Here is a 24,612-nt window from a genome sequence, read left to right as displayed (position 1 = left end):
TGACTCTTGGGTCGCACTTTAGCGAGTTGGCCAACACCTCGTGGTGGATGAGGAGCAGGCTGCCCTGTGCGCCGAAGTGTGGTCTGAAGTAGTGCGGCAGAGATTTCCTGAATTTAAGAGGCGCCATTGTACTCGCTTGAAATATATCATAAAAACAGCACTAATTGCTTGACATGAGAAAACGTCGGCTACAACATTGATGAAGGATTGGTGAGAGGACGGAGATCTGGGGAATGCCAATGCCAGTAACTGGGCCTAGCTCAAGCTTGATATTGTCCGTCTTGCAGAAATGCTGTGATGAAGTGAAGCGGTCTTCCATAGAGACCTCAGTTTTGAGCCTACCGGACTAGTGCAATGTACAGGATTAAATCTAACGTTTTCAAAGCTGATAAGAACTACAATGCACAGATTGCAGCCAGACTTGTTGCCAAGGGCAGAGTTGTGAAGTACCGAAAGGTTGTCTTGTCCAGTCCAGAACCATATCAAATTTGCCTTATAGCCCCTTATCCAATTCCAGGTCGCGAACTTTAACAGCAGAGGGGCGTGAAATTCATTCTCTTCTTTGTTTAGAGTGCATTTGTTCTGGCAATGAGTATCTAAAAATGATGCCTGCAATAGTGTTTAAGTAACGCGGCTCGGGAACAGGCTTTTTTTTCGCTGCCACTCGTTTCATCAAATGACATTGCCCCGACAGTTTGTTTCAACGCTGCGACGCTTTACCAACAGATTGTTTCATCGACACTCGCTCATCGACATATCTTGCTATGTTTCGTCGACAAGATCTTGGTTGCGACAAGATCGCTGCTGCGAAGCGGCATGTACGGGTGGCCTGGGTGGGTCCACATTTTTGTAATGAACTGCTGGAGACTGTCGCCGCAAAGCGTCGTGAACTGGGTCGGTCGGATAGTTTAATATGTGCTTCAGTGATAAACGCACAACAAAATGTTCCTACAGCGTGAAATTTTTGTGTCGATGAAACTTCACAGCACAGTGTGGCAGTATCGATGAAACGAGTCGTAAAAAGTTGATGAAACGTGTCGATGAAACAACAGGGACCCTTCTTTCCAATGGTTCCATGGAGGCTCTGACAATGAGGACTGCAAGGTTGCCTCCAAGAAGCTCAATGTTTTTACACGAGTCTGTCTTTGCCAAGGTAGACCAGAAAGACGATGGCAGATTCTGAAGAGCTCGTTCGCGGCTAAGGCCTGGTATGATCGTGAGATAAACATACATCAGAAATGCAATTAGGCGGTTTGAGCTGTTGCTCGATTCAAACATTGTTGATTTTATTGTTATAAAGACAAATCATTCTGCCACCTGCATTCGGACCAAGATCAAGAGTATTCGATATGTTTTCAATTCTTGATTTAAACAAATATTTCGCATATAAGAAAGCCACAATTCATGAAGCAGGAAGCTGCCCTTACAATCAATTTTTATTGACCATACTTTTCATCTTTTACAAATTATTAAACCAATGCTGCGATCCAGTATTGTGGACACATTTTCCTTCTTAAGTAAATTGGAAAAATTGGTGCGTGTTTACCGGTAATACCTCAGGCCGCGACGCAAAGCGAGTGAAGGTACAGGCGTCACGCACCCGGGTTTCGAAGCATAAACATACGACTGACAGCGCCTCGAGAGCAAGCAGAATGTTCGGAAGCATTTGAGAGAACCGAATCTGCTTCCCTCAAATTCTGTGGTATTTCTTCCAAAAGAAGACATCAGCTTCTTAACGTCCAAAACAATATCAATTAAATGTTTGTAACATACGCATCACTGGCTTTATCATTTGTGTGCCGCCTGTATGTAACAGCTCATTATTGCGAAGGAGGGTGTACCCGCGGGTACTATCGCAGTCATAGATTACCGTGCAGCCGATTGCGAAGCGGAAACTTGAAAAGTACGCCACGTTTCACAGATGAATGCATACTGCTTCGAAAGCGTCATTTCAGTAGACACACTATTTATTAACGCCAGCAAAGGTACGGTCGAAATTGGGTAAAGACACTTACTGTGTTCGCGGTTCACTTATGCCCCTCCCGCACAGTCCACTACACTTATAAAGAAGAGTTTGGTGACCGCTGCATTTTAACGTCGCTCCACGGAAACCACTGCGAAGAAAAGCCGATGCCTTCACGATGTTGAGGCGCAACCCGAGGCAGAGAAGCAGACGGCGTTCGACGTATGTACGATGCTAGGCCTTACTCCCGCATCGAAATTTTTGATGGCAATGCTATCGCTGCATTCTCACGCTGTCGCGCAGAACCTATTGCAAATAAAAGTGGACGCGGCTACGACTTAGCGACGTATGCTCGGGTAAGTGAAAACCCGCATTAAGAACAGAATAATTGCTGCAAGATACTCGAGTCGTAGAAAATCTGCCCGGCAGCCATGTTGAAAATATTCATTTGCCAGAACAAGATTGGTTCGGGCAGGTCGTGACGTCACGGAAACAACGGGACGCGATTGGTGGCGGAGGAATACAAGATTCCCTTTGAGGGGCTTTTGCCGCTACCTTCTTGACTTGTAACCGACTATAGCTACTCCAGCTGGTCAAGACTTTCTCTTCAAAATAAATATATTCTCTTTCTGTCAAAAAAAGAAAGGATAAACTCCAAATTTGGAAGCATTGACGTGCCCACGCTTTGAACCAAAACAAGTGGCAAGGTTATCGCAGGATTGAAATGCGTCCGTCACCAGAAAGACGTCACCATCTTTTAGAATCCCTGCCGCCGTGGTACAAAGGTGCGTTCGCTCGCTCGGTAACGACTCCCGTTCAGAAGGTCGCCTCCCACTAAATCCTCCCGTCATCCTTTCTCCCATAGCGATCCAGAAATTAGACAAAAGACTGCGTAACCACCACGGAATGCACCTTCTTTGTATCGGAGGTAGCCCCCAACTCCCTGGCATTCAAAGACCGAATTATGCTGGGCGCTGCGCCCGCGTAATCCTTCTCGCGGTTCCTGGTTGCGTGTCAAGGCTACTATATCATTTCTCGAAAGAGACACATTCGTAGCAGTAATAGTGATTTTGCCGCTACCGGCGTGAAAAAAAAAAGAATGTCTTTGAACACGAAAGACAAACTTAGGGTAAAACTAAAGAGCTTATAAACGGTCGCCACCTTTTTTAATCATTTATACACGTAAAGATACTACGAGTACGCATGGAATATTAACCAAAGTATGGCCGGCGCTATACTTCGTTTAAAATCACAAATAACCTTTTTTGGTTATTATTATGGGTTATCTTAAGCGATCGGTGTCCTATTTTCGTTGCTTGTGTAGCCTAAAAAGGACTGTGACTAAAACCGGTGTGGCTATAAGGTATGCTGTTTGTGAGCAGTCCGTGTACTGTATGTACACTTGCCTTTGTCATGCAACTCCTGCCTCTAACCAACAAGGCCGTTTTGGAACGCTTGTTATAAAAGCCCTTTTTACTGCCATCTCGCACTCACTTTTCGTGCAAGATGGCAACGACCACCGAAACTTTGTTATTATGGCCCGGGCTAAAGGCTAAATAAACTCCATGGAGCGAATTATGCAACGAATAACTGACGAACGCCGCCCGACGGCACGCTTGCTTGGCGCCTGACGTAGCACCAACTGTGCTGATGCCACGCGCAGAGCAAAAGCCGCAGGGCTAAATTCGTCGATTTGTCGCTGTATATTCGTCCCATGGAGTTCAACCTAAAGTGCTATGTTTAAACGGAGCGAAACGAAGCCAGACAATTTGCTGTTTAAGTCTGCTCTGTATGCCGAAACTCAAACTGCTGAGCACATCCAGGACGTCAAACTCTAATTTGAAAAAGCACGTTAACAGTTATTTTTCAATGTAACTTTCCCTTTTCCGCTAAAATGTCGTCGTTAAGCCTTCTTAGCCAAAAGAACGCACCTTTCTTTCGAGATCGCTCTGTTAGTCGCAGTTTTTCAGCTACATCTCACAATGCTCATTAATGTAACCTAGAGAAAAAGCCTTCGAAAGCTCTTTAGTTTAGTTACTTGTATAATTCAGAAGGAAAATAAATGAATCATAGAAGTTATATATAAACACGCCTATGTGATATATGTTTAAGGTTGCGGTTTATTTAGACCATTTTTTTCTATACAAATTCGTGATGCAGTTTATTTAGTTAATCTTTCGTTGTTCCATGTACACTACTGATAACTAGAAATTAACAGCGGTGCTTCGCACCAGTCCTAATTGTTTTTCTTTTCCGCCAGTCCCTCTATTCGCACAAGGTGAGAGGGTTCACGGTAATTTCAGAGAAACAAAAGACCGAAGCTACAACCCACTTTCCCAACACACGTCCTTGAAGAAGCAGAGGAAGATCGACCGTATGCATAAACTCCCGTTTCTCAAGAAGTGTTCGACAATCTTATAGCCACGTTTGTGGTTGAAACTCTACAGTCATATACTATAACAGCTGTCATATACTAACAGTGAAACACAAAGTAACAACAAAGTAACGTAAAAGTAACGTCCGTTAGTCATGGCGAAATACCGCGGTATCGTTACTACGACACCGCGGTATTTCGTTAAGTTTACAAAACTGAAACGGAGCTCTGTAACGCGTTAGCTTTTTTCCAAGCTAACGAGTAACGCTATTTTATTTATTGTTTTCTGCGTCCGGACATTTCATCGAATGCCGTTTCATCAAAGCCGTTTCATCGAAGACGTTTCATCGAAGACGTTTCATCGAAGACGTTTCATCGAACACCATTTCATCGAACGCCGTTTCCTCGAACGCCGCTTCATAAAAGCGGTTTCATCGAACGCCTTTTCATCGAACAACGTTACAGTGTGTAATATTTTGGAATTTACTTTAATTTTAGTACACAACTTCATCTAATTCTCTGATTTTTTTTTCTTCTTTTGTTTCTGTTTTGATATCACTGGGGGCATTGACGAGATAAGTTCCATCGTGAAAATATCCTGCTTTGAGAAGAAAGCCTCCATAAAACAATGGCCCCTCTCCATGTCACATGAAACAATTAAAAATGGATCAAAAACAGAAAGCACACACATTTAAAAGTGTTTTAAATGCGTGTCCTTTATTAGCAGTGTCGTGGTTTCAGTCATGTATGTACATGAGTAAAGCTTTGCAGCAAGTCGGATACCCAATTGTTTTAATTTCTTTTTATGGCAATTGTTTTTGTTTTTAGTGATTTGACACCACCTTCAAGACAATTTTACAAGTAACTACCTTAGTTTTAACAAATGCTAAGTGAAACATCTATAAAACACTGTTATGCCCCAAAACTCGGCACAGAGCCATAACAGAGAAATTCGATGAAACGGCCCAAAGCGATTCGTTGAAACGGCGTTCGATTAAACGGCGTTCGATGAAATGTCCGTTCATTCAATGAAACGGCTTTCGATGAAATGACGTTCGACGAAATGTCCGCTACCCATTTTCGGTAACGGGGACAGCACTGCGGGGAAACATTTTCGGTGTCAAAAGGATCGGATACACGGAGTCGCAAACATGATAATCCTCGAATGGTAGTGGACCTACACGTAGATTGATCCGGTGCAAAGTTTCGCTTTATTTCCTAAACAAATCACGCAGGCGTCCAAGTATAGCTTCATAAAAAATTGTTAGACAAAACTGTAGAAAAGATTGTGTGTTTCTTGTAAAAGATTTTGGCCCCCTTGTATCCGGTCCGCTTTTCTATAGACCTTAAATAACGCGGGCGAAACTTTCCTTTTGTCGCATTTCCACTTCTTCGCTTCCGCAAATTATGAACGTGGTAGATTTGTTCAGTGGCTTACAGCTCTCTTTTTGAAAGGAACCAAAAATAAAAACGGACCGGTATAAGCTGAACTATGCAGGACGTTTGACGAGAGCCTGTCGTAATGAAAATGAACTGCTCTAATGTGGTAAGTCGGGTCAGTCGGTTCATAATTTTTCATCCACTTTTGAAAGGCTCCGGAAAAACAAGAAACCAGGACAGGCTGAGTGCCGCAAGGCGCCTCGTATTATTGAGGTTGTTCTGTTTTTTTAAGTCCTTTCGGCGCTCCTCAAATCTCACAATGTTCGGTTTCTAAACGCTGTTTTTTTTCGCGCAGAAATAAGACAAACATACGTAATAATTTTTCTCACCATTGCAATTCAATAGAGACTTCTATTTCCAGCTAGCTGCTTTCCGCCATGCTTCCATGTGATCCTCCAGGCCGAGAATGTTTGTGTACAGTGATTAAACTACTTACATGTAAATTGACATGCACTATAAATCTGGCACTCTCTCTTAGAAGCAGCATGTTAGTGCGCATGAATTCCCCCGCCGTCTTGCCTTCTAATCGCGGGGAAGGAAAATGTAAATATCCCGGGCATGATTTGTGCAAAAGGCTAGATTGAACAGTCGCCTCTTATTTCTACAAACCCCCTGACAGATTCACTACCATATACCGAGTCCTTTCTCCAAGAAGCGAGGTTTTAGTAGAAATTCGTTGCTGGGCCGCTGTTCTTTGTAGTGGCGCGGGGGAAAAAAATGAAGAGAAAGAGAGAAAGCGCCGGGTGGGGGAGGGGGGAATGCAGCAATTTTTGCAAGCCAATGTGTTTTTTTTTTGCGACAATTGCGACATTTTTTTGCCGGTAGGTATGCCTTTGTTTAGAGTGCTACAATATATTGCCGCGCGCAGGGCTGAGAAAGCAACGCTCGGTCACGGACCCCCAGAAAGTTCTCGTCTATTCATGTACCGCGCGTAACTTCTATCATTTGTTCCTGCTTTTGTTTTCTAGAAAGCGCGTGTTCATTCTCGCCCCGATCACGCGACGCTCGAGCCGCTTTCGCCGAATCTTCGAGATAGTGACACACTCTAGATAAGAGGCCGCCCGCCACCTTGTCGAGTCAGTTTTCGCTTCAGCGTTCGACTCTGCTGCCACGCCGACTTCGACGCCCGCGACGCTCTATTATTATCTTTTGTACTCTTTTATTTTTGGCACAAGTTCGCCACATTAAACGTTTATTTCTTCCTGTTTATTTGTTATTTTTGGTCACCACCCGTGACATTTTGGTGGAGGTGCGGGGTAACGATCCCCGTACCTCTCGCAACATGTCACGGGTGGTGACCAAAAATAACAAATAAACAGGAAGAAATAAACGTTTAATGTGGCGAACTTGTGCCAAAAATAAAAGAGTACAAAAGATAATAATAGAGCGTCGCGGGCGTCCCTGCGACGAAGGTTGTAGCGGCCGGCGTCGACGCGTGGCTGGTTTTGAATCAGGAGTCGGACGAGCTGGCGAACTTCTTCGGCGCGTTGAGCAACCGCCTGGGCGTCGTCGCTCTCATTGTCAGATGGCTCATGGGGCAGCATGGCGTCCAGCATGATCGTTACCTTCCGACCATGTACCAGCTGGAAAGGGGTGAATCCAGTGGTCTCTTGAACCGCCGTATTGTAGGCGAACGTGACGTAGGGCAGCACCTCGTCCCACGTCTTGTGCTCTACGTCGACGTACATAGAGATCATAACGGCGATTGTCTTGTTGAGTCGCTCCGTCAGCCCGTTGGTCTGCGGGTGGTACGCAGTTGTACGACGATGGCTGGTATGGCTGAGTCGGAGAATTTCTTGGGTCAGTTGTGCCATGAACGATGATCCGCGATCTGTAATCAGAACTTCTGGAGCGCCGTGCCGGAGGACGATGGACTCAATGAAAAACTTGGCAACTTCCGCAGCAGTCCCCGAAGGAAGACCTTTTGTTTCGGCGTACCGTGTGAGATAATCTGTGGCGACGATGATCCAGCGGTTCCCCGACGTCGAAGGCGGAAAAGGACCAAGTAGATCCATTCCGATCTCCTGGAAGGGTGCAGTTGGAGGAGAAATAGGCTGCAGGAGTCCGGCCGGCCTCGTCGGAGGTTTCTTGCGTCGCTGGCACTCGTGGCATGATCGTGTGTACAGGTCAGTAATTACAGGCCAGTAATACTTTTCACGAATACGGGCCAGTGTCCGGCTGTATCCAAGGTGTCCGGATGTCGGGTCCTCGTGACATGCTTGAAAGATCTCCCCTCGAAGGTCGGTCGGGATTACCAGCAGCCACGGCGAGTTGTTGTCCCCGAAGTTCTCTTTGTAGAGTACACCTTGTCGAATGGCGAAGGTCGACACGGCTCGTGAGAAAACACGGGCTACGGTACCGCCGCGCCCTTCTAGGTGCTCGATTAAGGCTCGCAGCTCCGGATCGTCTCGTTGACGTCGTGCCATGTCATCGGTGTTCACTGCCCCTAGAAAGCACTCGTCATCATCGTCGTCGCTGCTGCCGGAAGGTGTTTCGACAGGGGCCCTGGACAGGCAGTCAGCGTCGCTGTGCTTGCGTCCTGACTTGTAAACCACAGTCATGTTGAACTCTTGTAGCCGGAGGCTCCATCGAGCGAGGCGTCCTGACGGGTCCTTGAGGTTCGCAAGCCAGCAGAGCGAGTGGTGGTCCGTGACTACGCGGAACGGGCTTCCGTACAAGTACGGACGAAACTTCGTGATTGCCCAGACGACCGCAAGGCATTCTTTTTCAGTCGTGGAGTAATTTCTCTCTGCCTTGGACAGTGTCCGACTTGCGTAGGTGATGACTCGTTCGGTGCCTTCTTGTACTTGAACTAGTACCGCGCCAAGTCCTGCGTTACTTGCGTCAGTGTGAATCTCGGTGTCCGCATCCTGATCGAAATGTCCAAGAACCGGAGGCGTCTGGAGTCGTCGCTTCAGCTCGTCGAATGCCTGCTGCTGTTAGTCGCCCCATTCGAACCTCTCGGCGTCCTTCGTGAGGTTTGTGAGCGGTGCGGAAATCCGTGCGAAATCCCGAACGAAGCGACTATAGTAGGCGCAAAGTCCAAGGAATCTTCGCACGGCCTTTTTGTCTGTCGGCGCTGGAAATGACGCGACGGCGCGAGTCTTCTCAGGGTCTGGGCGCACGCCTTCGTTCCTAACCACGTGACCTAGAAACTTCAGTTCGTCATAGGCGAACCGACACTTTGACGGTTTGAGGGTGAGTCCAGCGGTCCGTATGGCTTGAAGAACAGCTCGGAGTCGTCGCAAGTGCTCGTCGAAGTCGCTGGAAAACACCACGATGTCATCGAGGTAGACCAGACAGCTCTGCCACTTCAGTCCTGCCAGTACGCTGCCATAGCCCGACGACCGCCGCAAGCTCCCCGCCAAGCCGCGGCGCCACCCCGAAGGGACGCCCAACGCCGCAGTATCCCCGACGACAGGAAGATCAGGCGCACGTTCACCCAGTCCGACCTGCGCCGAGGAAGACAGACGTCTGGAGGACGGCCGACCGACGCCCGCTGTGTTACCACTGCGGGGAAGCTGACCATGTGTACCGCCGATGCCCATACCGACGACTCGGGCTGCGCGGATTCCACCCAAGCGACCCGCGCCCCAGGTATGGTGAAGGCCCTCGGGAGATCAACGAGTATCTGCGACGACCCCTGTCCCCCGAGCCTGCGTCCCGCCGAGAGTTCCGATCGCCTTCACCACGACGTCCAGCTTCGCCGATGCACCGACCCCGACGTGAAAGCCTGTCGCCCCTCGCCTGTCGCCCCCGCGGCCTCAGTGAGAAATTGCTGAAGCGCTACTTTGGGCCCTAAAGATCATCCGACGCCTCGGCGATCTGAACTACGAAGTTCTACCCGACGGAACGCGCCCATCTGCAAGACGTCAGCCGCGACCCGAGGTGGTGCATGTCGTCCGGCTGAAGCCGTATTACGAACGATAGGACTCTTTACTCTCGTCGACGAGTGAACTGTGGACTGTGAACTCCTGCTAGCAATTCTGCTGTCCTTTTGTTTTTTTGTTTTCCGTTTTTGTGCTGCATCGGGACGATGCACTTTTAAAGAAGGGTAATGCCGCGCGCAGGGCTGAGAAAGCAACGCTCGGTCACGGACCCCCAGAAAGTTCTCGTCTATTCATGTACCGCACGTAACTTCTATCATTTATTCCTGCTTTTGTTTTCTAGAAAGCGCGTGTTCATTCTCGCCCCGATCACGCGACGCTCGAGCCGCTTTCGCCGAATCTTCGAGATAGTGACACACTCTATAGATAAGAGGCCGCCCGCTACCTTGTCGGGTCAGTTTTCGCTTCAGCGTTCGACTCTGCTGCCACGCCGACTTCGACGCCCGCGACGCTCTGTTATTATCTTTTGTACTCTTTTATTTTTGGCACAAGTTCGCCACATTAAACGTTTATTTCTTCCTGTTTATTTGTTATTTTTGGTCACCACCCGTGACAATATGGTCTAAACAATTCGCCACATTAAACGCTGTAAGTTCGCCACATTAAACGTTTATTTCTTCCTGTTTATTTGTTATTTTTGGTCACCACTCGTGACAATATGGTGTAAACAATTTTACGCACTTCCCACAAATGTTTCATTCTCAATGACAGTTTGTAAAGTATTAAGCACTGCCTCGGGTGCTTTGACCTTACGCACTGGAGCGTCACAGGAGCGAGTATTTCCGCAAAATAAATACGAGGACCTGTTTCTCCCTTTGAAATTTGAATCGACAACTTCTGTTGTTTCACAACGAACATACTTTCACCGTGAAATCATAGCAAATAATGATTGATGATCAAATTAATTGGGTCCTAACAGTAGAGTCACATTGTTTAGGCTGCAAATAATTGGGCGACGTTCATGTGTTGTTTTTAGTTCCAAGTTCGAATGTGTTGAGAATGAGTAGCCAAAAACCCTGTGTGCAGGCTACTTCCTGAAGTGGCCTGATATCTCCCCAATTCGGGAAAGGGGGAAGAGAGAAAGGTGTGGTTGTTGTGTGAAGCTGATATTTATTCTCACTCAGGAGAGCCACCGGTCATTCAAAAGTCGACTCGCTCATAACGGGAAAGCCTGTGGGGCTACTTCTATAGCAACTATGAGTAAAATGTGGTATACACCTATGTCACTGAGAAATTATGATCGTGCAAACGATGGGGCGTTGTGGATACAGGTGAAGCAAAGACTTATTTCACGACTGCACCGTCTTTATTAGAAGCCGAAATTGCGGCTTGCTTCTTCCACCCTCCTGACGTGTGTCATGTCCAATGTTTGATAAATTCGGTAAAGCGTTGATCACTGAAGCCCGCGCCAATACTTAAAGGTCTTTATCAAGTTATAAAACAAACATCGAGCAGAGGTAAGGACGAAAAAATTCGCAAAATAATTCCAAATGGGATGAACAACCTATGAGGGAGATCAATGTTTCGAACAGTAATGACGAGATTAGGAAAAGCGACTTGATCTTTATGTCTCGGAAAGAAATATATTATCGACGACCTGCACCCTTTAATGCGCAAGCCAATCCTTGTGCAGACACGGGAATAGTTCCAGCAGCCGCCCGATGCCAGAAGGCGGCTGCTGCAACGACCCCAGCACACCGAGGCCCCTCGATCTCCACCGACCGAGCAGTATCGGGCCTACGTCGGGCCGCGCTGCCGTCCTCACTCTCGCGGATTGAACGTGCCCGCGACAATGGGGGGAAGACACCTGGAAGTCTCAAGGTCGCTGTCGCGCTCGCAGCTAGCCGCTCATTCTGCGCTTTTTGAGGATTATGCGTACAAGAAAAACCGACACAAAAGAAGCCCCTGACGTCACGTGACTCTTAAGTAAGAACAGGAAGGGCGCGAGGGGCATTTTCCGAAAGGGCAGCTCCGCTTCATTTATGGTTTTGAAAAAAACAATGCAGTCCTCTTCAGTAACGCCTAGGAAGACCACACGTCAAATATTACGACGCAGATTTGTCTAAATGTTTCCGATCCGGCAAGCTTTGCAGTTTGGCAAGTTGCCGAAATCGGCTGAAGCGCAGACCGGATGCGCGTTTTTGCTCGGGATTCAGGCGCGTCGGCGTCAAACTGACATCATTTCCTGCGCGAGGGCGCGCGTTTTCGCAGGAGCGTTTGCCGACCCAGAACAAGACGCGCGCGCCGAGGCATCGAAGCGGCTATATTGCTCTAGCCCAATGAGGGTCGGTCGAACTATCACGTGATCCTGCGTGGTACGCTGTTTCGTATTCAGCACATTTGAAAGTGTTCAAAAGCATTTTTATTTTCCATGGAAAAATAAAAAGAGTGTTTCTTCTGACAAACAAACCCATTTTATTTACTTACTCTTTTATTCAATTTTTATTTTGTAGTATTTGCGTCAACATTTACATCGCGTGTTGAGAATTCTGATATCTGGCGACGCTGATAACGCGCGGCCGGTGGTGCTTGGCTTTGTCTGAATGCGGGTGCCCCTGAGCTTTGCGAATTTCGCTCCCTCTCGTCCCGCTTTCCCCCTTTGCTGGCACACCAGAATCGGAGCCGGCTAGCTGTGTTTATCATTATCAACCAGTTATTAAAAACGGAAGCTGACTACGTCTCTGCTGTGAGGCGTCAAAATTATTTTCGCCGAAAGATAGCTCCTTGTGAAACAACCTTCAAAACATGGTGGCTCTTTCAACTGGCGACTAAACATTTACGCAAAAGCACTTTCTCAACATATTTATTACGGATGTCATATCTGGTTTGATATGAATCAACGTCGTGCAAGCTTGAGTCCATGTAACCATTATCAAATTTCCAGTTGTCCTGCACTGACGAAATTGTCCATATGGCGCATCTATGGAGTCTCAAGCGGAGAGAGAAGCCGCTTCATTCTATTGCAGACGGAACCCACGTTTGTAAGAGGAATAAACGCTATCATCACCATCACTTCAGCTTAGCCTCGAACAGTACATTGTGGCTATGTTGCAGTGCCCTTTCTCTCAAATACTTTCAAACCCGGGTGCCGCGCGCACTGCAAACCGGTTGCGACATTGCAATTCGCTGGCAAGTATGGCGTCGGAGATGGACGACAGCCTATTCTACATGGTGAAAGTTTGTTGGACATGTGAAATCATTCATTGAAAATTGAATACAACGGCCAATCTCCTGTTGTCATCTGCGGCAATGGGTTGATAGAGATCGGGATATATTGGACTGTGGCGTTCTCCTCCATGTGGCAATGGTAAACGTGCACGAATTGGCAGAAAAGATCCATAAACCGTGCGGTGGTAATATATCCGAACTCTGCAAGTGTAGGTAGTTATAGCGCGCCATTCACTAGTTAAATTTGAAACCACAAATGTGTACAGCCCGGCGACTCGCCGTCTTTGGCAATTAGGTCTCTGCAGGCGCGACCGGGGATGCGCCAGCTTTGGTAGCGAATGGACCAGCGAGCGTTGTACCTCAAGTCATTTTCCGAATCTTGCTACACGGCAACGTTGCAAGAACACTAAGATGGGAAACTCACCGCTGAAACCTGGGCCCCTGGCGTCTACAGAGACCGAGCTAAATACGACCATTTTGCAACTCTGAATCTTTTTTCTTTTTTACTGTGGTCACCTTCAGCTTGCAGAAAGCATGTTTTTGCGTAAGAACAAGCAGAGAAAGCTTGTTTTCTTGTAAATTCTATTGGAGTTTAGTCCCAAATGACGTGCGCGTGATCTTTTCCGATATCTTTAGCTTCAAAGTTTTGCATCACAATTAATATTGTTCTTATACAACCTTGCCTGAGCGGTGATTTCAGGTAGCGCGGCCCAGCCTGGGTGCATTGCATTCTAACAGAGTGGTTCTATAGTAACCTTGGTAAAACAGTTTCCTGCAACATGGAGCTCGAAGCTATGCAGGCCCATTCACACCGGCGGTTGAGTTGCGTTTGCGGACACGTTTGCTTAAAGATTCAGTGCAATTGCTCGCGATTCGTTGATGAAAACGGGCGGATCCGCCAAGCATTTGCGTTTCGAATGCAGTGTGAAGGAGCGGATTTAAGCTGTGTCTTTGTCGTGTCGATCAAAGTTGCATCAGAAACAAATTGGAGACAGTTCACTAAACAACGTTGCGATGTTTGGGTCTGTACTACATAAGTACCACGTTGCATAACAAAGATGTCGTGCGCTGCAGTTGCGCAACCTTTAAATTATGCCGTCTACCAAACGTTGTACCTTCAACCTTTTTCTGACTTTTGGCGTACGGTTTCCTAGGCAGCATGGAATTTGAAACAGTAGCCCAACGCTGTGACTTTGTCGTGCAAATCAATGTTGCGTCAGAAACAGATTGGTAACAGTTCACTATACAACGTTGCGATTTTTACGTCAGTACTACACTGATACCACGTTGCTTAAGCAACATGTCGCGCGCTGCAGTTGCGCAACCTTTAAATTATGCCGTCTACCAAACGTTGTACCTTCAACCTTTTTCTCACTTTTGGCGCACGGTTTCCTAGGCAGCATGGAATTTGAAACAGTAGCCTAACGCTGTGCCTTTGTCGTGCAAATCAATGTTGCGTCAGAAACAGATTGGTAACAGTCCACTATACAACGTTGCGATTTTCACGTCTGTACTACACTGATACCACGTTGCTTAAGCAACATGTCGCGCGCTGCAGTTGCGCAACCTTTAAATTATGCCGTCTACCAAACGTTGTACCTTCAAACTTTTTCTGACTTTTGGCGCACGGTTTCCTAGTCAGCATGGAATTTGAAACAGTAGCCTAACGCTGTGCCTTTGTCGTGCCAATCAACGTTGCGTCAGAAACAGATTGGTAACAGTTCACTATACAACGTTGCGATTTTTACGTCAGTACTACACTGATACCACGTTGCTTAAGCAACATGTCGCGCGCTGCAGTTGCGCAACCTTTAAATTATGCCGTCTACCAAACGTTGTACCTTCTACCTTTTTCTGACTTTTGGCGTACGGTTTCCTAGGCAGCATGGAATTTGAAACAGTAGCCTAACGCTGTGCCTTTGTCGTGCAAATCAATGTTGCGTCAGAAACAGATTGGTAACAGTTCACTATACAACGTTGCGATTTTTACCTCAGTACTACACTGATACCACGTTGCTTAAGCAACATGTCGCGCGCTGCAGTTGCGCAACCTTTAAATTATGCCGTCTACCAAACGTTGTACCTTCAAACTTTTTCTGACTTTTGGCGCACGGTTTCCTAGGCAGCATGGAATTTGAAACAGTAGCCTAACGCTGTGCCTTTGTCGTGCCAATCAACGTTGCGTCAGAAACAGATTGGTAACAGTTCACTATACAACGTTGCGATTTTTACGTCAGTACTACACTGATACCACGTTGCTTAAGCAACATGTCGCGCGCTGCAGTTGCGCAACCTTTAAATTATGCCGTCTACCAAACGTTGTACCTTCAACTTTTTTCTGACTTTTGGCGTACGGTTTCCTAGGCAGCATGGAATTTGAAACAGTAGCCTAACGCTGTGCCTTTGTCGTGAAAATCAATGTTGCGTCAGAAACAGATTGGTAACAGTTCACTATTCAACGTTGCGATTTTCACGTCTGTACTACACTGATACCACGTTGCTTAAGCAACATGTCGCGCGCTGCAGTTGCGCAACCTTTAAATTATGCCGTCTACCAAATGTTGTACCTTCAACCTTTTTCTGACTTTTGGCGCACGGTTTCCTAGGCAGCATGGAATTTGAAACAGTAGCCTAACGCTGTGCCTTTGTCGTGCCAATCAACGTTGCGTCAGAAACAGATTGGTAACAGTTCACTATACAACGTTGCGATTTTTACGTCAGTACTACACTGATACCACGTTGCTTAAGCAACATGTCGCGCGCTGCAGTTGCGTAGCATTTAAATTATGCCGCCTAGCAAACGTTGTACCTTCAACCTTTTTCTGACTTTTGGCGTACGGTTTCCTAGGCAGCATGGAATTTGAAACAGTAGCCTAACGCTGTGCCTTTGTCGTGCAAATCAATGTTGCGTCAGAAACAGATTGGTAACAGTTCACTATACAACGTTGCGATTTTTACGTCAGTACTACACTGATACCACGTTGCTTAAGCAACATGTCGCGCGCTGCAGTTGCGTAGCATTTAAATTATGCCGCCTAGCAAACGTTGTACCTTCAACCTTTTTCTGACTTTTGGCGTACGATTTCCTAGGCAGCATGGAATTTGAAACAGTAGCCTAACGCTGTGACTTTGTCGTGCAAATCAATGTTGCGTCAGAAACAGATTGGTAACAGTTCACTATACAACGTTGCGATTTTTACGTCAGTACTACACTGATACCACGTTGCTTAAGCAACATGTCGCGCGCTGCAGTTGCGCAACCTTTAAATTATGCCGTCTACCAAACGTTCTACCTTCAACCGTTTTCTGACTTTTGGCGCACGGTTTCCTAGGCAGCATGGAATTTGAAACAGTAGCCTAACGCTGTGCCTTTGTCGTGCCAATCAACGTTGCGTCAGAAACAGATTGGTAACAGTTCGCTATACAACGTTGCGATTTTTACGTCTGTACTACACTGATACCACGTTGTTTAAGCAACATGTCGCGCGCTGCAGTTGCGCAACCTTTAAATTATGCCGTCTACCAAACGTTGTACCTTCAACCTTTTTCTGACTTTTGGCGTACGGTTTCCTAGGCAGCATGGAATTTGAAACAGTAGCCTAACGCTGTGCCTTTGTCGTGCAAATCAATGTTGCGTCAGAAACAGATTGGTAATCGTTCACTATACAACGTTGCGACTTTTACGTCAGTACTACACTGATACCACGTTGCTTAAGCAACATGTCGCGCGCTGCAGTTGCGCAACCTTTAAATTATGCCGTCTACCAAACGTTGTACCTTCAACCTTTTTCTGACTTTTGGCGTACGGTTTCCTAGGCAGCATGGAATTTGAAACAGTAGCCTAACGCTGTGCCTTTGTCGTGCAAATCAATGTTGCGTCAGAAACAGATTGGTAACAGTTCACTATACAACGTTGCGATTTTCACGTCTGTACTACACTGATACCACGTTGCTTAAGCAACATGTCGCGCGCTGCAGTTGCGCAACCTTTAAATTATGCCGTCTACCAAACGTTGTACCTTCAAACTTTTTCTGACTTTTGGCGCACGGTTTCCTAGGCAGCATTGAATTTGAAACCGTAGCCTAACGCTGTGTCTTTGTCGTGCCAATCAACGTTGCGTCAGAAACAGATTGGTAACAGTTCACTATACAACGTTGCGATTTGTACGTCAGTACTACACTGATACCACGTTGCTTAAACAACATGTCGCGCGCTGCAGTTGCGTAGCATTTAAATTATGCCGCCTAGCAAACGTTGTACCTTCAACCTTTTTCTGACTTTTGGCGTACGGTTTCCTAGGCAGCATGGAATTTGAAACAGTAGCCTAACGCTGTGCCTTTGTCGTGCAAATCAATGTTGCGTCAGAAACAGATTGGTAACAGTTCACTATACAACGTTGCGATTTTTACGTCAGTACTACAGTGATACCACGTTGCTTAAGCAACATGTCGCGCGCTGCAGTTGCGCAACCTTTAAATTATGCCGTCTACCAAACGTTGTACCTTCAACCTTTTTCTGACTTTTGGCGCACGGTTTCCTAGGCAGCATGGAATTTGAAACAGTAGCCTAACGCTGTGCCTTTGTCGTGCCAATCAACGTTGCGTCAGAAACAGATTGGTAACAGTTCACTATACAACGTTGCGATTTTTACGTCAGTACTACACTGATACCACGTTGCTTAAGCAACATGTCGCGCGCTGCAGTTGCGTAGCATTTAAATTACGCCGCCTAGCAAACGTTGTACATTTAACCTTTTTCCGACTTTTAGCACACGGTTTCCTAGGCAGCGTGGAATCCGAAACAGTAGCCTAACGCTTCGTCTTTATCGTGCCGATCAATGTTGTGTCAGAAACAGATTGGAAAAACTTCACTAAACAACATTGCGATATTTGCGTCTGTACTGCAGGAATACCACGTTGCATAAGAAACCTGTCGTGCGCTGCAGTTGCGCAACATTCAAATTATGCCGTCTAGCAAACGTTGTACCTTCAAACTTTTTCCAACTTTTAGCGCACGGTTTCCTAGGCAGCATGGAATTCGAAACAGTAGCCCAACGCTGTGCCTTGTCGTGCTGATCAATGTAGCGTCACAATTAGATTGGAAACAGTTCACTACAAAACGTTGCGATGTTTGCGTCTGTACTGCACTGATACCACGTTGCTTAAGGAACATGTCGCCTGCTGCAGTTGCGTAGCATTTAAATTACGCCGCCTAGCAAACGTTGTACCTTTAACATTTTTCCGACTTCTAGCACACGGTTTCCTAGGCAGCATGGAATCCGAAACAGTAGCCTAACGCTTCGTCTTTATCGTGCCAATCAGTGTTGTGTCAGAAACAGATTGGAAAAACTTCACTAAACAACGTTGCGATATTTGCGTCTGTACTGCAGGAATACCACGTTGCATAAAAAACCTGTCGTGCGCTGCAGTTGCGCAACATTCAAATTATGCCGTCTAGCAAACGTTGTACCTTTAACCTTTTTCCGACTTTTAGCGCACTGTTTCCTAGGCAGCGTGGAATTCGAAACAGTAGCCTTACGCTTCGTCTTTATCGTGCCGATCAATGTTGTGTCAGAAACAGATTGGAAAAACTTCACTAAACAACCTTGCGATATTTGCGTCTGTACTGCAGGAATACCACGTTGCATAAGAAACCTGTCGTGCGCTGCAGTTGCGGAACATTCAAATTATGCCGTCTAGCAAACGTTGTACCTTCAACCTTTTTCCGACTTTTAGCGCACGGTTTCCTAGGCAGCATGGAATTCGAAACAGTAGCCTAACGCCGTGCCTTTGTTGCGCCGATCAATGTAGCGTCACAATTAGATTGGAAACAGTTCACTACAAAACGTTGCGATGTTTGCGTCTGTACTACACTGATACCACGTTGCTTAAGCAACATGTCGCCTGCTGCAGTTGCGTAGCATTTAAATTACGCCGCCTGGCAAACGTTGTACCTTTAACCTTTTTCCGACTTTTAGCACACGGTTTCCTATGCAGCATGGATTTCGAAACAGTAGCCTAACGGTGTGCCTTTGTCGTGCCAATCGATGTTACGTCAGAAACAGATTGGTAACAGTTCACTATACAACGTTGCGATTTTCACGCCTGTACTACACTGATACCACATTGCTTAAGCAACATGTCGCGCGCGGCAGTTGCGTAGCATTTAAATTATGCTGCCTAGCAAACTTTGTACCTTTAACCTTTTTCCGAATTTTAGCACACGGTTTCTAGGCAGCATGGAATTCGAAACAGTAGCCTAACGCCGTTCCTTTGTCGTGCCAATCAATGTTGCCTCAGAAATAGATTGGTAACAGTTCACTATACAACGTTGCGATTTTCACGCCTGTACTACACTGATACCACGTTGCTTAAGCAACATGTCGCGCGCTGCTGTTGCGTAGCATTTAAATTATGCCGCCTAGCAACCGTTGTACCTTTAAAATTTTTCCGACTTTTAGCACACGGATGGATTTCGAAACAGTAGCGTAACGCTGTGCCTTTGTCGTGCCAATCAATGTTACGTCAGAAACAGATTGGTAACAGTTCAGTATACAACGTTGCGATTTTCACGCCTGTACTGCACTGATACCACATTGCTTAAGCAACATGTCGCGCGCGGCAGTTGCGTAGCATTTAAATTATGCTGCCTAGCAAACGTTGTACCTTTAACCTTTTTCCGAATTTTAGCACACGGTTTCCTAGGCAGCATGGATTTCGAAACAGTAGCCTAACGCTGTGCCTTTGTCGTGCCGATCAATGTCGCGTCAGAAACAGATTGGTAACAGTTCACTATACAACGTTGCGATTTTCACGCCTGTACTACACTGATACCACGTTGCTTAAGCAACATGTCGCGCGCGGCAGTTGCGTAGCATTTAAATTATGCTGCCTAGCAAACGTTGTACCTTTAACCTTTTTCCAAATTTTAGCACACGGTTTCCTAGGCAGCATGGAATTCGAAACAGTAGCCTAACGCCGTTCCTTTGTCGTGCCAATCAATGTTGCCTCAGAAATAGATTGGTAACAGTTCACTATACAACGTTGCGATTTTCACGCCTGTACTACACTGATACCACGTTGCTTAAGCAACATGTCGCGCGCTGCTGTTGCGTAGCATTTAAATTATGCCGCCTAGCAACCGTTGTACCTTTAAAATTTTTCCGACTTTTAGCACACGGATGGATTTCGAAACAGTAGCGTAACGCTGTGCCTTTGTCGTGCCAATCAATGTTACGTCAGAAACAGATTGGTAACAGTTCACTATACAACGTTGCGATTTTCACGCCTGTACTGCACTGATACCACATTGCTTAAGCAACATGTCGCGCGCGGCAGTTGCGTAGCATTTAAATTATGCTGCCTAGCAAACGTTGTACCTTTAACCTTTTTCCGAATTTTAGCACACGGTTTCCTAGGCAGCATGGATTTCGAAACAGTAGCCTAACGCTGTGCCTTTGTCGTGCCGATCAATGTCGCGTCAGAAACAGATTGGTAACAGTTCACTATACAACGTTGCGATTTTCACGCCTGTACTACACTGATACCACGTTGCTTAAGCAACATGTCGCGCGCTGCTGTTGCGTAGCATTTAAATTATGCCGCCTAGCAACCGTTGTACCTTTAAAATTTTTCCGACTTTTAGCACACGGATGGATTTCGAAACAGTAGCGTAACGCTGTGCCTTTGTCGTGCCAATCAATGTTACGTCAGAAACAGATTGGTAACAGTTCACTATACAACGTTGCGATTTTCACGCCTGTACTGCACTGATACCACATTGCTTAAGCAACATGTCGCGCGCGGCAGTTGCGTAGCATTTAAATTATGCTGCCTAGCAAACGTTGTACCTTTAACCTTTTTCCGAATTTTAGCACACGGTTTCCTAGGCAGCATGGAATTCGAAACAGTAGCCTAACGCCGTGCCTTTGTCGTGCCAATCAATGTTGCCTCAGAAATAGATTGGTAACAGTTCACTATACAACGTTGCGATTTTCACGTTTGTACTACACTGATACCACGTTGCTTAAGCAACATGTCGCGCGCTGCTGTTGCGTAGCATTTAAATTATGCCGCCTAGCAACCGTTGTACCTTTAAAATTTTTCCGACTTTTAGCACACGGTTTCCTATGCAGCATGGATTTCGAAACAGTAGCCTAACGCTGTGCCTTTGTCGTGCCAATCAATGTTACGTCAGAAACAGATTTGTAACAGTTCACTATACAACGTTGCGATTTTCACGCCTGTACTACACTGATACCACGTTGCTTAAGCAACATGTCGCGCGCTGCTGTTGCGTAGCATTTAAATTATGCCGCCTAGCAACCGTTGTACCTTTAACCTTTTTCCGAATTTTAGCACACGGTTTCCTATGCAGCATGGATTTCGAAACATTAGCCTAACGCTGTGCCTTTGTCGTGCCAATCAATGTTACGTCAGAAACAGATTGGTAACAGTTCACTATACAACGTTGCGATTTTCACGCCTGTACAACACTGATACCACGTTGCTTAAGCAACATGTCGCGCGCTGCAGTTGCGCAACATTTAAATTACGCCGCCTAGCAAACGTTGTACCTTTAACCTTTTTCCAACTTTTAGCACACGGTTTCCTATGCAGCAAGGAATTTCGAAACAGTAGCCTAACGCTGTGCCTTTGTCGTGCCAATCAATGTTACGTCAGAAACAGATTGGTAACAGTTCACTATACAACGTTGCGATTTTCACGCCTTTACTACACTGATACCACGTTGCTTAAGCAACATGTCGCGCGCTGCTGTTGCGTAGCATTTAAATTATGCCGGCTAGCAACCGTTGTACCTTTAAAATTTTTCCGACTTTTAGCACACGGATGGATTTCGAAACAGTAGCCTAACGCTGTGCCTTTGTCGTGCCAATCAATGTTACGTCAGAAACAGATTGGTAACAGTTCACTATACAACGTTGCGATTTTCACACCTGTACTGCACTGATACCACATTGCTTAAGCAACATGTCGCGCGCGGCAGTTGCGTAGCATTTAAATTATGCTGTCTAGAAAACGTTGTACCTTTAACCTTTTTCCGAATTTTAGCACACGGTTTCCTAGGCAGCATGGAATTCGAAACAGTAGCCTAACGGCGTGCCTTTGTCGTACCAATCAATGTCGCGTCAGAAACAGATTGGTAACAGCTCACTATACAACGTTGCGATTTTCACGCCTGTACTACACTGATACCACGTTGCTTAACCAACATGTCGCGCGCTGCTGTTGCGTAGCATTTAGATTATGCCGCCTAGCAACCGTTGTACCTTTAACCTTTTTCCGACTTTTAGCACACGGTTTCCTATGCAGCATGGATTTCGAAACAGTAGCCTAACGCTGTGCCTTTGTCGTGCCAATCAATGTTGCGTCAGAAACAGATTGGTAACATTTCACTATACAACATTGCGATTTTCACGCCTGTACAACACTGATACCACATTGCTTAAGCAACATGTCGCGCGCTGCAGTTGCACAACATTTAAATTACGCCGCCTAGCAACCGTTGTACCTTTAACCTTTTTCCGTCTTTTAGCACACGGTTTTCTATGCAGCATGGATTTCGAAACAGTACCCTAACGCTGTGCCTTTGTCGTGCCAATCAATGTTACGTCAGAAACAGATTGGTAACAGTTCACTATACAACATTGCGAATTTCACGCCTGTACAACGCTGATACCACATTGCTTAAGCAACATGTCGCGCGCTGCAGTTGCACAACATTTAAATTACGCCGCCTAGCAACCGTTGTACCTTTAACCTTTTTCCGACTTTTAGCACACGGTTTCCTATGCAGCATGGATTTCGAAACAGTAGCCTAACGCTGTGCCTTTGTCGTGCCAATCAATGTCGCGTCAGAAACAGATTGAAACAGTTCACTACAAAACTTTGCGATGTTTGCGTCTGTACTACACTGATACCACGTTGCTTAAGCAACATGTGGCGCGCTGCAGTTGCACAACATTTAAATTACGCCGCCTAGCAACCGTTGTACCTTTAACCTTTTTCCGACTTTTAGCACACGGTTTCCTATGCAGCATGAATTTCGAAACAGTAGCCTAACGCTGTGCCTTTGTCGTGCCAATCAATGTTGCGTCAGAAACAGATTGGTAACATTTCACTATTCAACATTGCGATTTTCACGCCTGTACAACACTGATACCACATTGCTTAAGCAACATGTCGCGCGCTGCAGTTGCACAACATTTAAATTACGCCGCCTAGCAAACGTTGTACCTTTAACCTTTTTTCGAACTTTAGCACACGGTTTCCTATGCAGCATGGATTACGAAACAGTAGCCTAACGCTGTGCCTTTGTCGTGCCGATCAATGTCGCGTCAGAAACAGATTGGTAACAGCTCACTATACAACGTTGCGATTTTCACGCCTGTACAACACTGATACCACATTGCTTAAGCAACATGTCGCGCGCTGCAGTTGCACAACATTTAAATTACGCCGCCTAGCAAACGTTGTACCTTTAACCTTTTTCCGACTTTTAGCACACGGTTTCCTATGCAGCATGGATTTTGAAACAGTAGCCTAACGCTGTGCCTTTGTCGTGCCAATCAATGTTACGTCAGAAACAGATTGGTAACAGTTCACTATACAACGTTGCGATTTTCACGCCTTTACTACACTGATACCACGTTGCTTAAGCAACATGTCGCGCGCTGCTGTTGCGTAGCATTTAAATAATGCCGCCTAGCAACCGTTGTACCTTTAAAATTTTTCCGACTTTTAGCACACGGATGGATTTCGAAACAGTAGCCTAACGCTGTGCCTTTGTCGTGCCAATCAATGTTACGTCAGAAACAGACTGGTAACAGTTCACTATACAACGTTGCGATTTTCACACCTGTATTGCACTGATACCACATTGCTTAAGCAACATGTCGCGCGCGGCAGTTGCGTAGCATTTAAATTATGCTGTCTAGAAAACGTTGTACCTTTAACCTTTTTCCCAATTTTAGCACACGGTTTCCTAGGCAGCATGAAATTCGAAACAGTAGCCGAACGGCGTGCCTTTGTCGTACCAATCAATGTCGCGTCAGAAACAGATTGGTAACAGCTCACTATACAACGTTGCGATTTTCACGCCTGTACTACACTGATACCACGTTGCTTAACCAACATGTCGCGCGCTGCTGTTGCGTAGCATTTAGATTATGCCGCCTAGCAACCGTTGTACCTTTAACCTTTTTCCGACTTTTAGCGCACGGTTTCCTATGCAGCATGGATTTCGAAACAGTAGCCTAACGCTGTGCCTTTGTCGTGCCAATCAATGTTGCGTCAGAAACAGATTGGTAACATTTCACTATACAACATTGCGATTTTAACGCCTGTACAACATTGATACCACATTGCTTAAGCAACATGTCGCGCGCTGCAGTTGCACAACATTTAAATTACGCCGCCTAGCAACCGTTGTACCTTTAACCTTTTTCCGACTTTTAGCACACGGTTTCCTATGCAGCATGGATTTCGAAACAGTAGCCTAACGCTGTGCCTTTGTCGTGCCAATCAATGTTACGTCAGAAACAGATTGGTAACAGTTCACTATACAACATTGCGATTTTCACGCCTGTACAACACTGATACCACATTGCTTAAGCAACATGTCACGCGCTGCAGTTGCACAACATTTAAATTACGCCGCCTAGCAACCGTTGTACCTTTAACCTTTTTCCGACTTTTAGCACACGGTTTCCTATGCAGCATGGATTTCGAAACAGTAGCCTAACGCTGTGCCTTTGTCG

Source organism: Ixodes scapularis, unplaced genomic scaffold, assembly GCF_016920785.2.
Source record: "Ixodes scapularis isolate PalLabHiFi unplaced genomic scaffold, ASM1692078v2 ptg001682l_1__unscaffolded, whole genome shotgun sequence".
In the NCBI taxonomy this organism is placed as follows: Eukaryota; Metazoa; Arthropoda; class Arachnida; order Ixodida; family Ixodidae; genus Ixodes; species Ixodes scapularis.
This window is presented reverse-complemented; position numbering follows the sequence as displayed.